Source organism: Tamandua tetradactyla, chromosome 16 (genome assembly GCF_023851605.1).
Source record: "Tamandua tetradactyla isolate mTamTet1 chromosome 16, mTamTet1.pri, whole genome shotgun sequence".
Classification (NCBI taxonomy): Eukaryota; Metazoa; Chordata; class Mammalia; order Pilosa; family Myrmecophagidae; genus Tamandua; species Tamandua tetradactyla.
Window position 1 is genome coordinate 44679102 of NC_135342.1, and position 14099 is coordinate 44693200.

The 14099-nt window shown below is 41.2% G+C and overlaps 1 long non-coding RNA gene across 1 annotated transcript in view; it reads left to right on the forward strand.

The window, feature by feature from the left end:
* Positions 1-12760: 12760 nt before the first annotated feature.
* The window catches only part of LOC143660290 (uncharacterized), a 39781-nt gene continuing 38442 nt past the window's right edge, over positions 12761-14099 (forward strand). The window contains exon 1 of the long non-coding RNA XR_013163920.1: positions 12761-13127. This is a non-coding gene — a long non-coding RNA (uncharacterized LOC143660290). The remainder of the gene's footprint in view (positions 13128-14099) is intronic.

Below are 14099 nucleotides of genomic sequence, written 5' to 3' on the forward strand. Positions count from 1 at the left end.
GTGACACTCCCCTGCCCCTATTTGAGGTGTTTCTTAATCAACTTAATGGAGTCCTAAAAGAGGGAAACATTTTGAAGAAAGCTCAGACGCAGGTGTTTGGAGATGCAGAAGAAAAACACCCCAGGAAATGATAGAAGGTGAGAGAGCCATTTGAAGCCAGAAGCCAGGAGATAAGGACAGGCAGACATCAGCATGTGCCTTCCCATGTGACAGAAGAACTGGATGCCAGCTGCCTTCCTGCATGGTGACCAGGATTTGAACTCATTGTTTGATGAAGAAAATGAAAAATGAGAAGAAGTAAAAAGAGTTGAAAGCAAGAACTAGGATAGAAATTTACAAACTGATATTCATATCTACATTTCACACTTGCCAAAAGGTGGAAGCAACCCAAGTATCTATCAGCAGATTAACAGATAAGCAAAATGTGGTGTATACATACAATGGAGTAGTATTCAGCCATAAAAGGAATGGAATCCATGCTGCATGTGGATGAACTTTGAAGATACCATGTTGAGAGAAATAAGCCAAACACAAAAGGACAATTATTATGTGATCCCACTTATAAGAAATAATAGAATATGCAAATTCATAGAGTCAGAAATTGTAATATAGGTTACTAGGGGCAGCTGTGGGGGTGGGGAATGGGGAGTTATTGTTTAATTGGTAAAGAGCTTCTCTTTGGGGTGATGGAAGAGTTTTGGTAATGGATGGTGGTGATGATTGCATAACATTGTGAATACATTTAACACCACTGAGTTGTATGTTTGAATGTGGTTAAAAGAGATAAATCTTAGGTTGCATATATGTTACCTGAATAAAGTTTTTTTCAACTATAGGACTGTGCAACACGCTTATGCACACTACGGACTATAGTTAATAGTTTAATTATAGTAATATTGTTGCATTAATTGTAACAAAGCTACCACACTAAAGCAAAATGTTAAGAATAGGGCTAACTGCATGTGATGGGATATATGGAAATTCTGTGCTTTCAACATGATTTTTATATAAACCTACAGCTGCTATAAAGAAAAGAAATGAGGAGAAGGATTAGCATCACCATGGGTCTTCTGGTAAATAACTGCATGATACTGGGCTGGTCATTTAAACCATCTGGCCCTTAGTTGTACAACATGAAAATGTACAGTGTGAAAATGTAGAATTAGTCACTAAATTCCTGTCAAATTCCACATTTAGTGATTCCTAATGAAATATATGTTATTCTGGATAAATATAACAAGTGTACTGTTAAGTTCTACCTTTACTCCCTCCTTCACTAATAAAGGAGTAGCTTTTGTAAAAATAAAATTGTGTCTTGTTTTCTTGCTCAACATATGGTCTATCCTGGAGAATGATCCATGTACACTTCAGAAGAATATATATCCTGCTGTTTTGAAGTGTAGTGCTTTGTATATGTCTGTTACATTTATTTATCACATTATTCATTATCTCTGTTTCCTTACTGATCCTCTGCCTAAGTGTTCTATCTGTTAATGAGAGTGATGTATTGAAGTCTCCAAGTATTATTGTAGAGCTGTCTATTTCTTTCTTTAGTTTTGCCAGTATTTACCTCATGTATTTTTGGGCACAGTGGTTAAGCATGTAAATGTTTATGACTGTTGTTTCTTCTTGGTAGATTGCTGCTTTTATTAATATATAATGTCCTCCTTTGTTTATTATAAAAGTTTTGCATTTAAAGTTTATTTTATCTGATTTTAGAATAGCTAACCCAGTTCTTTTTTGGTTACTGTTTGCATGGAGTATCTTTTTCCGACCTTTCACTTTCAACTTTTTTGTGTCTTTGAGTCTAAGGTGAGTGTCTTGTAAACAGCATATGATTGAATCATACTTTTTTTAAAATCCATTCTGCCAATCTGTGTCCTTTGATTGGGGAGTCTAATCCATTAACATTCAATGCTATTACTGTAAAGGCAGTACTTATTTCCACTGTTTTATTCTTTGATTTGTATATGTTAGGTCCTTTTTCTATGTTTCTATTTTTACCCTTTTAGTTATACTTACTGTTTATCTTCATTTCTTCACTTTACTCCAAGCCACTCTTTCCTGTCTTTTCCTTTCATCCTGAAGAACTCCCTTTTATATTTCTTGTAAGGCATATATCTTATTGACAATCTCTCTCAGTTTCTGTTTATCTGTGAATATTTTCATCTCTCCCTCATTTTTGAAGGACATTTTTGCTGGATAAATAATTTTTGTTTGTCAATTTTTCTCTTTTAGTACCTCAAATGTGTTATACCACTGCCTCCTTGTCTCCATAATTTCTGGTGAGAAACTAGTCATTTTAGTTTTACTGAAGACCCCTTGTATGTGACAAATCACTTTTCTCTTGCTGCTTTCAGAATTCTCTCTTTATCTTTGGCATTTGACATTCTAATTAGTATGTGTCTCAGTGTAGGTCTGTTAGGATTTATTGTGTTTGGAGTATGTTGTGTTTCTTGAGCATGTATATTTATGTCTTCTTAAGAGGTGAGAAATTTTCAGTCAATTATTTCCTCAAGTATTATTTTCCTTTTCTCTTCTCTTCTCCTTATAGAACACCATGACACATATGTTTATGTGTTTGTGCTGTTATTTAGATCCCTGAAAGCCTGCTCAGATTTTTCCACTAGTTTCTCTATTGGCTCTGTCCGTAAAATTTTGATTGTCCAATCTCCTAGTTTGCTGATTCTTTTTTCTGCCTTTTCACACTGGCTGTTGTATACCTGTAGTATATTTTGATCTCTTCTATTGTGTCTTTCAGTCCCATAATTTCTGTTTTACTTATTATTATTATTATCATTTTGCGTGGGCAGGTACCAGGAATTGAACCCGGGTCTCTGGCATGGCAGCTGAGAATTCTGCCACTGAGTCACTGTTGCACTGCCCTGTTATATGTTCAGCTTCCTCTTTATGCTCACCAGTGTCTTCTTAATATCATTTATCTTTTTAACCATACTTTCCTTCATCTCCTTGAACTGATTTGAGAGATATGTTGAACATCTTTGATTAGTTGTTCCGAGTTCCATGTCTCCTTTGAAGTTTTAGTTTGTTCCTTTGGCTGAGCCATGTCTTCCTATTTCTTAGTATGTCCTGTAATTTTTTGTTGATGTCTAGGCATCTAATTATCTTAGTGAATTTATTTTGAAGTTCAGTTTCTTTCTCTTGCCTAAGGCTTTATTGTTGGTTGATTTTTATGTTGATTGGCTTCCTTCACACTTGATTCAACTTATTCTAGATCTTTAGAATAGCCTGGGTTTAACTGATTAGATTTTTTTCAGCTCTTCATCTGATTCTTGTCCTGAATTTGTGGTATAGTTTTTAAGGTTGCACTATTTGTGCTGTTGTTTATCCCCCAGCAGAAAGCTCCTTTCTCTGTTCCTTCACTGTGAATATTGAGCTGTTCTGTTCATTTTAATTTTGCCTCAATAATGATTTTTTTCATTGTTTATAGTTGCTTTTGCCTGGAGGGTAAATTCTGGGAGGAGGGTCACACTTGAGTTGTCTTTTCTAAGTCACTATTCCATAGTCAAAACAGGGCAGGAGACCAAGAAAGGAGGTGCAGATTGGCCCCAAAGTGCATGGGGGAGAGGGTCAAGAAAGATGCCAGACATCTTTTTTTTTTTTTTTTTTTTAAGAGAGAGGGAGGAAGGGAAGGAAAGACAGAGAGAAGGAAGGAAGGATGGAAGGAAGGAAGGGAGGAAGAAAGGGAAACATCTTTAAACATTTTCTTGTTTTATTATATTTTGTTTGTTTGTTTGTTTTTTACATGGGCTGGGGCCGGGAATCGAACCGGGGTCCTCCGGCATGGCAGGCAAGCACTCTTGCCCGCTGAGCCACCGCGGCCCGCCCCAGACATCTTTTTTACTGTTCCCTGAAGCTGCCATTTCCTTGCCTGCCCAGCAAATAGCACCCTTTAGTAAACTTTTTCCTGAAGTCCTAAGGAGGCATTGTATCTTTAAGCCTCCACCACCTCCACCCCTGCCAGGGATGGGGTTGAAACAATGGCTGCCACTGCTTTTGGGTGGAGTGAGTTGAAATTGTAACTCAGAGCTGGGACCCAATGATCTGAATTTGCTAATCAAAAATCATAATCAGTGCTTGGCTGCATTCCCTCCCTACTCTTGGGGAAGAAGGTCTTTACGTCCCTTTTTCACAGCAGCAGCTAGCCAGGGATTGGAACTTAAGGTGGCCCACCAGTAGAATGGTGGATGGGCACTGGCAGCTGCCTCATGGCAAGAGCCACTCATAGTTCTTTACCAGAGTTCATTGACCTCTTCCTCCCGCTCTTTCCTGTATGCTCTACTGTTTTCTTCTGGTCTTGGGAGCCCCAGAACAGTTGTTTAAAAACATTTACTAGCGATTTTGGAGGAGGGAGTGAGTCCTGGAGTTCTCTACTCTGCCCTTTTCTCTGGAAGTCACCCCCACCAATTTTACTTTTATCCAACACATGTCTTGCTATATAAGGTATTTCTTTTGTAGGCATAGACTTATGTCTTGTTTGCTGGCTACAGAATGACAATCTCTGCTTTTTAATTGGAGTATTTAGAGCATTTACATTTAATACTATTATTGATATAGTTGGGTTTAAGTCTATCATCATACTGTTTGCTTTCTATTTGAACCATCTGTTAAAAAAAAACTTCTGTTTTCCCTTTCTGCTTTATTTTAGGTATATGGAATATTTTCAATCCCATTTGAATTCCTCTATTTTCTCTTTTTAACTCTATCCCTTTCTATGTTATACTCCTCATCATAGTCAATTTAGAATTAATTTTCTCTCATCTCACCTAAAATGTAAGGAACATATTACAGTATCACACCATTTGCTCTTCCCTTCCCTTTATACTATTATTTTTACATATTTTACTTCTGCATATGGTGTACACTCCACAAACTATATGTTACTTTTGCTTTAGATAGGCAGTTGTCTATAAAAAACTCATGGAAAGAAAAAAAGTACTGTTTTATATTTATGCACATATTTACCATTTCCAGTACTTCTCATTCCTTCCTCAAGAGCTGAGTTTCCATTTGATTTAGTTATTTCTCAGCTTTATGAACTTTTCAAATTATTTCTTGTGGTGCACATTTGCTGCTGATGAATTTTCTCAGTTTTTTGGTTATCTGAAAATGTCTTTATTTCACTCTCATTTAAAAAATAATTTCGGTGGATATGTAATTCTGGATTGATAGTTCATTTTTTCTCTCAGCACCATAAATAATTCATTCCATTTTTTTTCCCTTTCAACTCCATGGTTTTTCATAAGATCACCCATGAATCATATCACTATTTTTCTGTCTGTGTTATATCTTTTTCTCTGGCTACTTCTCAGATCTCTGTCTCTCTCTCTTTTCTTAGAACTTTTACATGAAATGCCTAGTTGTGGTTTTCTTCATATTTGTCATATTTACTCTTGGGATCTGCTAAGCTTCTTGGATTTCTTAGTCGACGATTTGTCATCAGATGTGGGATGTATTCAAATTTTTTCTGCCCTAGATAAGTCTGTCTCTTATCTCTCTAGATCTTGATGACATATATTTTAGACCACTTGATGTTGTTCCAAAGTTGCTAAATCTTTTAATTTGAAAAAAAAAAATTTTTCTGCATTCTTCAGATTGGTAATTTCTACCGATCAGTCTTTAAGTTCACTGACCCTCTTTTTGAAACATCCAATCTAATTTTAAGGTTCTCTAGTGAGTTTTTAATTTCAGATATGATACTTCTCAGTTTTAGAATTTCTATCTGGTTTTCTTTTGTAATTTGCAGTTTAAAAAAAATAAGAGTCCTTATTTTTTCATTCATAGTATCCATTTTTTAAGTTTTCAACATATTCATACTAGCTTTTAAAAAGTTTTTGGCTGCTAAATCCAACTTCTGGAACATCTCATAATCTGTTTATATTGTCTGAATTTTTCTTGACTAGGGAATCACTTTTCTCTGATTTTTTTGCATATATAGTAATTTTCATTGCATTATGGACATTGTAGATCATATATTGTAGGGAATCTGGATTGTGTTGTCTTCTTTTTAGAGGTGTTAAGATTTACCTTGGTAGGCCATTAAATTACTAGTGGATTCTCATGATCCTGTTAGGTTGGATTTTAATTTTCTCTTAGAATAGGCCTATTTAGGTTTGTCCTCAGTCTTAGGACATGGCCCATTCTAAGATGTGATCCTTACTTCTAATGCCTGGATTTTCTTACTTCTTAGTGGAATGACCAAGATGTGCAATGAGGTCTCTTCATCCTAGCTGGTCCAGAACTCCTTACATTATATATCCTCTGGTATAAGCATTCAACTCTTAGTCTTTCAGCAGCAGCTTTCACCTAGCCTTGCAGAATCTTGCTCTGCACGTGCATAGCACATTTATTGGCTAAGGACCTTCAGGGGAACCTACCAGAAATTTCTGAGTCTTTCCCTCTGAGCAGCTCCCTCTTCTCTAATACACTGCTTTGCATACCTGAAGGAGTTCAGGCTGGTAAAATGTTCAAGGAAAGCATCTGGGAAAGAAAGCAGACTCCTGAAGTATATATCTGGTGATTTGGAAGGCAGAGAATCGGGGCCCAAGGGAGGGACTATAATGACCTAGGGGATGGAAAGCATCATCTTGGGCATAAGGGTTACACCCCTTATCCCAGGGATGACAATCTCCAAAGTACTCATAATAGTCATATTTAAATAATTACCTGGTCTAGATGGCATGAATACATCCATAAAAATAACAGCTGACTTGTCCCTTTACTTCTTGTACCTGGTGGGGTCTGAAACATCATCTGGCAGGTAAGGAGAGGAGGTGAGGAAGGAAATAGAGTGGAGAAGCCAACAACAAAATGATCCCTGAAGACAGGAAGCCATCAACACAGGCTTACTTGGGGAAGGGGCTGGAGAAGTGTACCTTTGAGTAAAGATTAAAGCAGTTTTATATCTTATTTGGACACAATCTAATTATAGAATCAAGACAATTTTGAGGCTTAATGACCCTGGAGATGATATGGGTGAATTGAAAACATGAGAGTGACCAAGTCACACGCCAAGGATACCGTTTAAAGGGACTGTGGGAGACAGAAATAAAGCTTGTTTTGATTATATCCCACAAATTATACTCTCAACGTACAGGATATATGGACTATGTAAGTCAAATACATACTGATGCTGCCATTCGTATCTCTACCAATAATTCAATTAATTGCTTGAACTCCTTTTGGAATGTGCTGTTAGAAATTCCAATATCACTCCTTTTAAGTTTCTTTTTCCCCATTGATTATTTAAGAATTCGAGGGGATTGTCCACTTCAAGAGGGTACTCTTCCAAATGATTATGAGAGATCTGGTGAGTCCAGTGACCACTCTTTTGGGTCCTTGATCAGGGTTTTGTTGTTGAGGATGAGACTTATGCAGTTTGGAGTGATGCTTTTGCTGGTGGGGTCCCTGCCAATATTACAGCATGGTCCAATGCTTTGCATTCCAGCCTTTGTTCCTTAGAGCATCCTCCTGGCTGGCATGAAAGTGGGGGCTGCTAAAAGCTGTCCAGGCTCAGCCATGGCCATGGCAGAGTCAAACCTACCCCCCAAAGATGAAGTGCCTTGTGTGGGCCCAGGTCACCAGCGTCCACTCCCTATTACCTCAAGGTACCTAGAGTAGATATACTGGTTGCCCACCCCAAACCTACCCTCTAAATTATTTCCTGGAGGTAGAACTCCAAATTTGGGAGGTATTTACCCTCCTCTGAGTCACATATACTGGAGAAGAAGATTTTATCCCTCATTCGGTTGAAAATCCTGATTAGTCTAAGCCAGGATTTGGCAAAATCCAGTTTGCCACCTGCTTTTGTAAACACAATTTTATTGGAACACAGCCCATTTGTTTATGTATTATAGGTTGTTTCCGTACTACAGTAGAATGCTAATAGTTGACATAGAGACCACATGGCCTGCAAAGCCTAAAGTATTTCCTATCTGGCCCTTTGCAGAAAAAGTTTGCCTATCACTGCTCTAAGCCATTGATGTTAATTTCTTGTCAGCAATGAGTTTACAATCTGGTTTCAGCCAAAGGGATGAGGGAAGATTTGCAGGGGATCTTTTGGAAAAGGTTTACTTGGCTAAAAAAGAAACCAAGGAAGAGAGATGCTTTTTCTTCTTCCACTAGACCTTGTAATGTGCACCTGTGATACTTGCAGTTGAGGCAGCTATCTTATGACCTTGAGAGGTTCCAGTAAAGAATAAAGTTGACAGTTGACAGTGGTTGAACAGAGACATGGAAAGAACTTGGGTCCTTACCACTTACCAGCTGTATCCTCAGGGCAACTTGCCTAGTTATTCTCTTGCCTCAGTTTTTTTTTTTTCATCTGTAAAATTGTGTTTTGGTTTGCTAAAGCTGATGAAATTCAGTATACCAAAAATGTATTGGCTTTTACAATGGGGATTTATTAACTTACAAGCTTACAATTCTAAGGCTAAGAAAATGCTCAAATTAAGGCATCAACAGGACGATCCTTTCTCTGAAGACTGTTTACTGATGAGCTTGGGCTCCTCTATCATATAACAGAGCATATGGTGACATCTGCCGGTCTTTCTCTCTCAGGATTTGTTGCTTCCAGCTTCTGACTTCAGTGGCTTCCTCCCTCAGCTCCTGCAGGTTTCTTTCTTTTAGCTTCTGTCTTTCTTAGCTTCTCTGGCTTTTTTTCTTCTTCTGGGTTTTATCCTCTTATAGAGGACTCCAGTAAGAGAATTAAGACTTGCCTTGAATGAATTGGGTCATGTCTCAATTGAAATAAGCTAATCAAAATGTCCCACCTACAATAGATCTATACCCACAGGAATGGATTAAAATAATATGTTCTTTTCTGGGGTATATATAACTTCCAACCACCACAAATGGGGATGATAATAACACCCAACTGATAGATTTATTATGAGGATTAAATGAGATGTAAGGTGCTGAGAACAGTGCTTAGCACAGAGTAGGTGCTGTGTAGGAACTGTCTGGTACTCTTCCTCCTGGTTCTGCAGAACTGGTCTGTGGCTCATGTACACAACATCAGCACTTAGATGATGGACTTCATGATGAAAGAGACTGACAATGGATCCATGCTCTAAGTTGTGTGAGATGCTTTGTGGGGTGCCCCTGGACCATGAAGGGAATCACACACTAGGTGACTCCTGCTGTGTGGCTGTTTTCCTCCAGGGAACTGGCCAGGCAGCTGCCTTTTCAAGACAAACACTACTATTTGCAAAAGCTGTACTCATTGCCACTGTCTCCATGAAGCCCTCTCAGATTTCCTCGACACAGGAGGATCTTGAGAGGGTGTCTTCCCAGGATGGAGAGGTGAAGAGTTCAGGACTTTTGGAATACTTGGAATCCCTTGTTGCCACAAGGAATCTCTCCTCATGAGGTACTACTGGTGTTTCGCCCCTTCCTCAATTGCCTGAAGATTCTGTCTTAAAACAGATTTTATCAAGACAATAAAAGAATGCACTGCAAAGAGGTGATCTATCAAAGTGAGGGGTTCTGTTGACTACTCATGCCTTTTCCCTGGAGTGATGGGGGAAGCTTCTGCCTGAGTCCCTTCTGGATGGTCTTCCTCCTTCTGCCAGTGCCATGTTTTGTACCTATGTGGGCAGACCCTGGCTGGTGTGTGTTGTTCCCGTCCCAATGTTTGTCTTTGTTTCTTGCTGGACAATGCAAGAACACTGTCTTTCTTGAAGCCAAGGTCACACACAAGTTGGGGCAATTTCACCAACATTCTGCCAAAAGCTGTTCAAAGTTAGGCCTCCATTCCCCACACTTCACTAACTAGGGGGCTCTGTCTGTACCTCTGTCCCAGTCTGTGCTTACTGGAACACTAATTCTACAGACTTTAAGTAGAGTTCTGTGTCAAACTTTGGGAACTATGGGTTAAATGGATTTAAAAAGGATTATCCATTGCAAGACTTCTCAGAGCCTTTACTATGCTAATTTGCTTTGTGATTCTCTAATGTGCAGAGGGCAATGTTCCTTGAGTTTAGTCGGCAGAGAAAAATCATCTGGCAGAGAAAAATGGACCCAAATGGCCTTGCTTTCCACAAGCCCCAGAAACCTTCAACATGCCATAGTCTGGAATGATCCCAATATGAAAGAAATTGAGAATGGGAGACCTTTGGAGACCATCTAGTTCAACTCTTTTGTATCAGTCAGCATTCTCCAGGGAAAGAGAACCAGTCAAACCACAGCGGGATTACCAGGTCCAAATTCCACAGGGCAGGCTTCAAGCTGGGAACTCTGATGAAGATTTTGATGAAGTTCCCTGGAGAAGATGGCTGGCTGAAGTAGAGATAAAAATTCCCTACTTCTCCTTCTGATTGCTTAAAATGAACAGTTCTTCTATTAAGGCCTTTAACTGATGGGGTGAGAGTTCCCTTATTGTTGAAGGCAATCTCTTTTGTTGATTGTAGATGTAATCAGTCATAGATGCAATCAATTGACTAATGATTTAAATCTATGAGATATCCTCATGGTAACAATCAGGCCAGTGCTTGCTTGACCAAGCAAGTGGACACCATAACCTGGCCAAGGGTTACATCCAGAGAGGGAAGCCCTGGCACCAGGCTGGGCAGAATCTAGACCCTGAATGTTCAGGTATAAGCACTTATAGAGTAGTGCCTTTCAAATTTGGCTGCATTTCAGAATCGCCTGGAGAGCTGTAAAAAAAATTCTGATGCCCAGGTCTCAACCTGATCAGATTCTCTCTAGTTGATTCTAAATTTCTCCAGGTGATTCCACTATGCAGTCAAGGTTGAGAACCAGCGCTTTCTAGTGCAAGAACCAGTGCTTTCGAATGCAGTGACACCAGCAGTTTTCAATCTCCTAGGTGACCTCAGAGCTGGTAGAAGTGTCTCAGAAGGTCCTGCATGGGGTGGGATGAAGAAGGGGCATCTAGACCCTCTCACTGGACCTTTGTCAAAGCAGGCTTTCTCATATCTGCTTTATTGGAAGGAAAGTCCCCATAGCACTCTTGAGACAACCCTTCTAACTTTCCAGGTGGGAAAGGGAGTGTGTTTGGGGGTGAACTGCTCACAGTGAGACCTTCACAGCACCAGGTCTGGAAGCTCATATCCTGCCTCCCAGTCCAGATACTTTAGCCACCACCACCACCCTCCAATTATTTTCTTTTTAAATGACTCAGCACCCTGCAAGCCCTCCGAGCGTCCACATTTCCTCTTGGTCCCATAGGCATAGCCACACTCTCCTGTGGGCCAAATTGTGTGCTTTGGGTTCCGCAGATTAATCAAGGATGGCCAGTGGTCACTGGATGTGGAGATTCTGTAGGGGGCTGCAGGCAGAGGGCAGCTGACATCTAATTAGCCTTCATTTTAAGTCTCGATGCAGCAATTATGACTTCTGAATAGCAGTGGTTGTTACTGAGGATGGTCGCCTAAGCAGTGCACATAATTATTATAATTACTGTGTACCTAATGATGCCTAATAAGGAGCAACATCGCAGCGTGGTGGTCTGGGCTCTGGAAGGGGAGCAGCCGGGGCTCAGATGCCTGCGTGGGTCTGCTTGTAAGGGACCCTGGACTGCCTGTCTGTTGGAGACCAGGTGCTGCAGAGTGTATGGGAAGAGAAGATCCCCAGAATAAATGTGCTGGTGTCAGCTCAGAGGTGACGAGCATGGCAGTAGGCAGACTGAGGCTGATGGTTCTTCAGCTACTGACTTCAAGGTCTTAGATCTGTGCTAATTTCGGGCCCTGTGGAGACTGTCTCTGGGGAAGCTGGAAATGAATAGCCCTTCATAGACTGAGTATGTGTGTATGTATGTGTGGGTGTGTGCTAGTAAGTGTGTGTACATATTAATTAAAAATTACCACTGCTTTTTACTATATGCGAAGCACTTTACATTCACTGCCTCATTTAATTCTCTCAACAACCCCATTTCATGGGGACATTGAGGACCCATGGGGGTCCCCGTGATAAATATGGCAGCACCCATTAAACATTTTACTATCTGTCAGGACATAGATTATCCCACCTGAACCCCACAAGAATCCCATCACAGATGTTACTGTTATTTGAACCTAGACAGTTTAATGCCTTCTCTCCTCCTTTCCTTCCTTAACCAATACTCATTGAGTTACTAGCATATGCCAGACACAAGCCTAGACAACTTACATTCTAGTTGGGGCACCCAAACAAAACCAAATAAGCAAATAAATGTATAACACGCAAGCACGAGCAAAATCAGGAGGTGGAGGGGAGAGAGGGAAAAACAGGGATCTGATTTTCAGGGAGTGGACAGTGATGGCCGCACTAATCATGTGCAGTCTGAGCAGAGCCTTGACTATGGTGAGTGGGGAGCCAGGCAAATATTTCAGGGAACAGCGGTCTAAGCAAGTGAGACAGCCAGTGCAAAAGTCCTGAGGCAGGGATGTGTTTGGAATGTCAAAGAATAGCAAAGAGGTCGGAATGATGGAGCAGAGTGAATGAGGGGGAGAGTATTGCCAGAAAAGACTGGAAAAGTGACCAGGAGCCAGATCCTATAAGGTCTTCATCTAGTATTTTGTAAGGACTTGAGATTTTATTCTAAATGTGTTTGGAGTCCCAGGAGGGTTTTGAGTAGGGAAGGAACTTGACATGACTTTTGTTGTTTGGTGGCAGCTGGCTTGGGCTGGGGGGTGGGGAGGAGGGAAGCAGCAGCGGAGGCGATGAGTGGGCTGAACTGTCAGGGTTTTGTGATGTCAGGGCTGGGTGGGGTGGTTGAAATTTGCTAATCGTTTGGGGGTAAGGTGAGAGAGAATGAGAGGAGCCAGGGATGATTCCCAGGGATGTCTTAGCTTGGGTTAGGGGATCGTGAGACCAGGATTCCGGTGCAAATGGCTTATTTGAGAAGGGATCCCAGGAAGCACCAGCAAGGACCTGGGGAAGTGAGTTAGGAAAGTGAAGGCAGACAGTAATGGCACATCGTCAAGAAGTTACCACCTTGGGTCACTGGAGCTTCTTCCTGCTGGGGACCTCGGGGAGACAGGGTGGAGCACACAGCTTCAGAGTTCTCCCAGCTGACGGAAGAGGACCCTGGGTCCCCATCTGTCACCCCTGTGTGCCGATCCACAGGGCAGTAGGGCATTGGAGTAAGCAGCCTTCAGTGTCAAGAGGTGAGTGCCCAGTGATACAAGTGGGAAACCGGGTCACCACACCAGGTTTCAGGCCAGACATGGCTGTGCCGTTTCCTGAGAGGCAAGGACTTGCACTATAGACACTGCCCCCTGGACCCCGGGCTTTATTTAGATGGGAGTCAGCAAATTACAGCCTGCGGGCCAGAGGCAGGCCTCTGTCTGTGAATTTCGGTAATTAAAATTTTACTGGAACACAGTCAGGTTTAGTCTTTCCCTTATTGTCCAGGGTTGCTTTTATGCTGCAACACCAGGTGCATGCTTGGGACACAGACAGTATGACCTACAAAACCAAAAATATAAGCAGGCATACCTTGTATCATCTTGCTTTGCTGTACTGTGCTTTGCAGATACTGAGTTCTTTTACAGATTGAAGGTTGGTGGCAACTATGCGCCTCAGGCAGGTCTATTGGCACCATTTTTCCAACAGCATGTGCTCCCGTCGTGTCTGTCACATTTTAATTAAGGTATACACATTGCGTTTTAGATAAATTGCTATTGCACACTTCATATTCTGCAGCATAGTGTAAACATAACTGGAAAACCAAAACTTTCATGTGACTTGCTTTATTGTGAAATTAGCTTTATTGCCGTGAGCTGGAGCCCAACCCACAACATTTCCGAGATATGCCTGCATTCTCTGGCCCTATACAGGAAATTTTGCCTACACCAGGTTTAGATGCAAAAATACATTTAACACTGGGGTTCAGGAGATTCCCTTGGAATCATGTTGTAGGAAGCAAGCTCCCTGCAGGCTTCAGGCGGCTCATCTGTCCCCCACCCTGTGAGTGTGGCAGATGCTCTAAGACAGGGGTGGGAGCGGGGGTTGAGGTGGGGTGGGGATAGGTGGGATGGGAGGGGGTGGGGGTGGGATCAGGGTGGGGGAGGCCGACGGGTTTCAGCTCAGGTTCTCCAAGGGTTCTGGGCTCCCTCGAGGTTAAGAATTCCCCATCT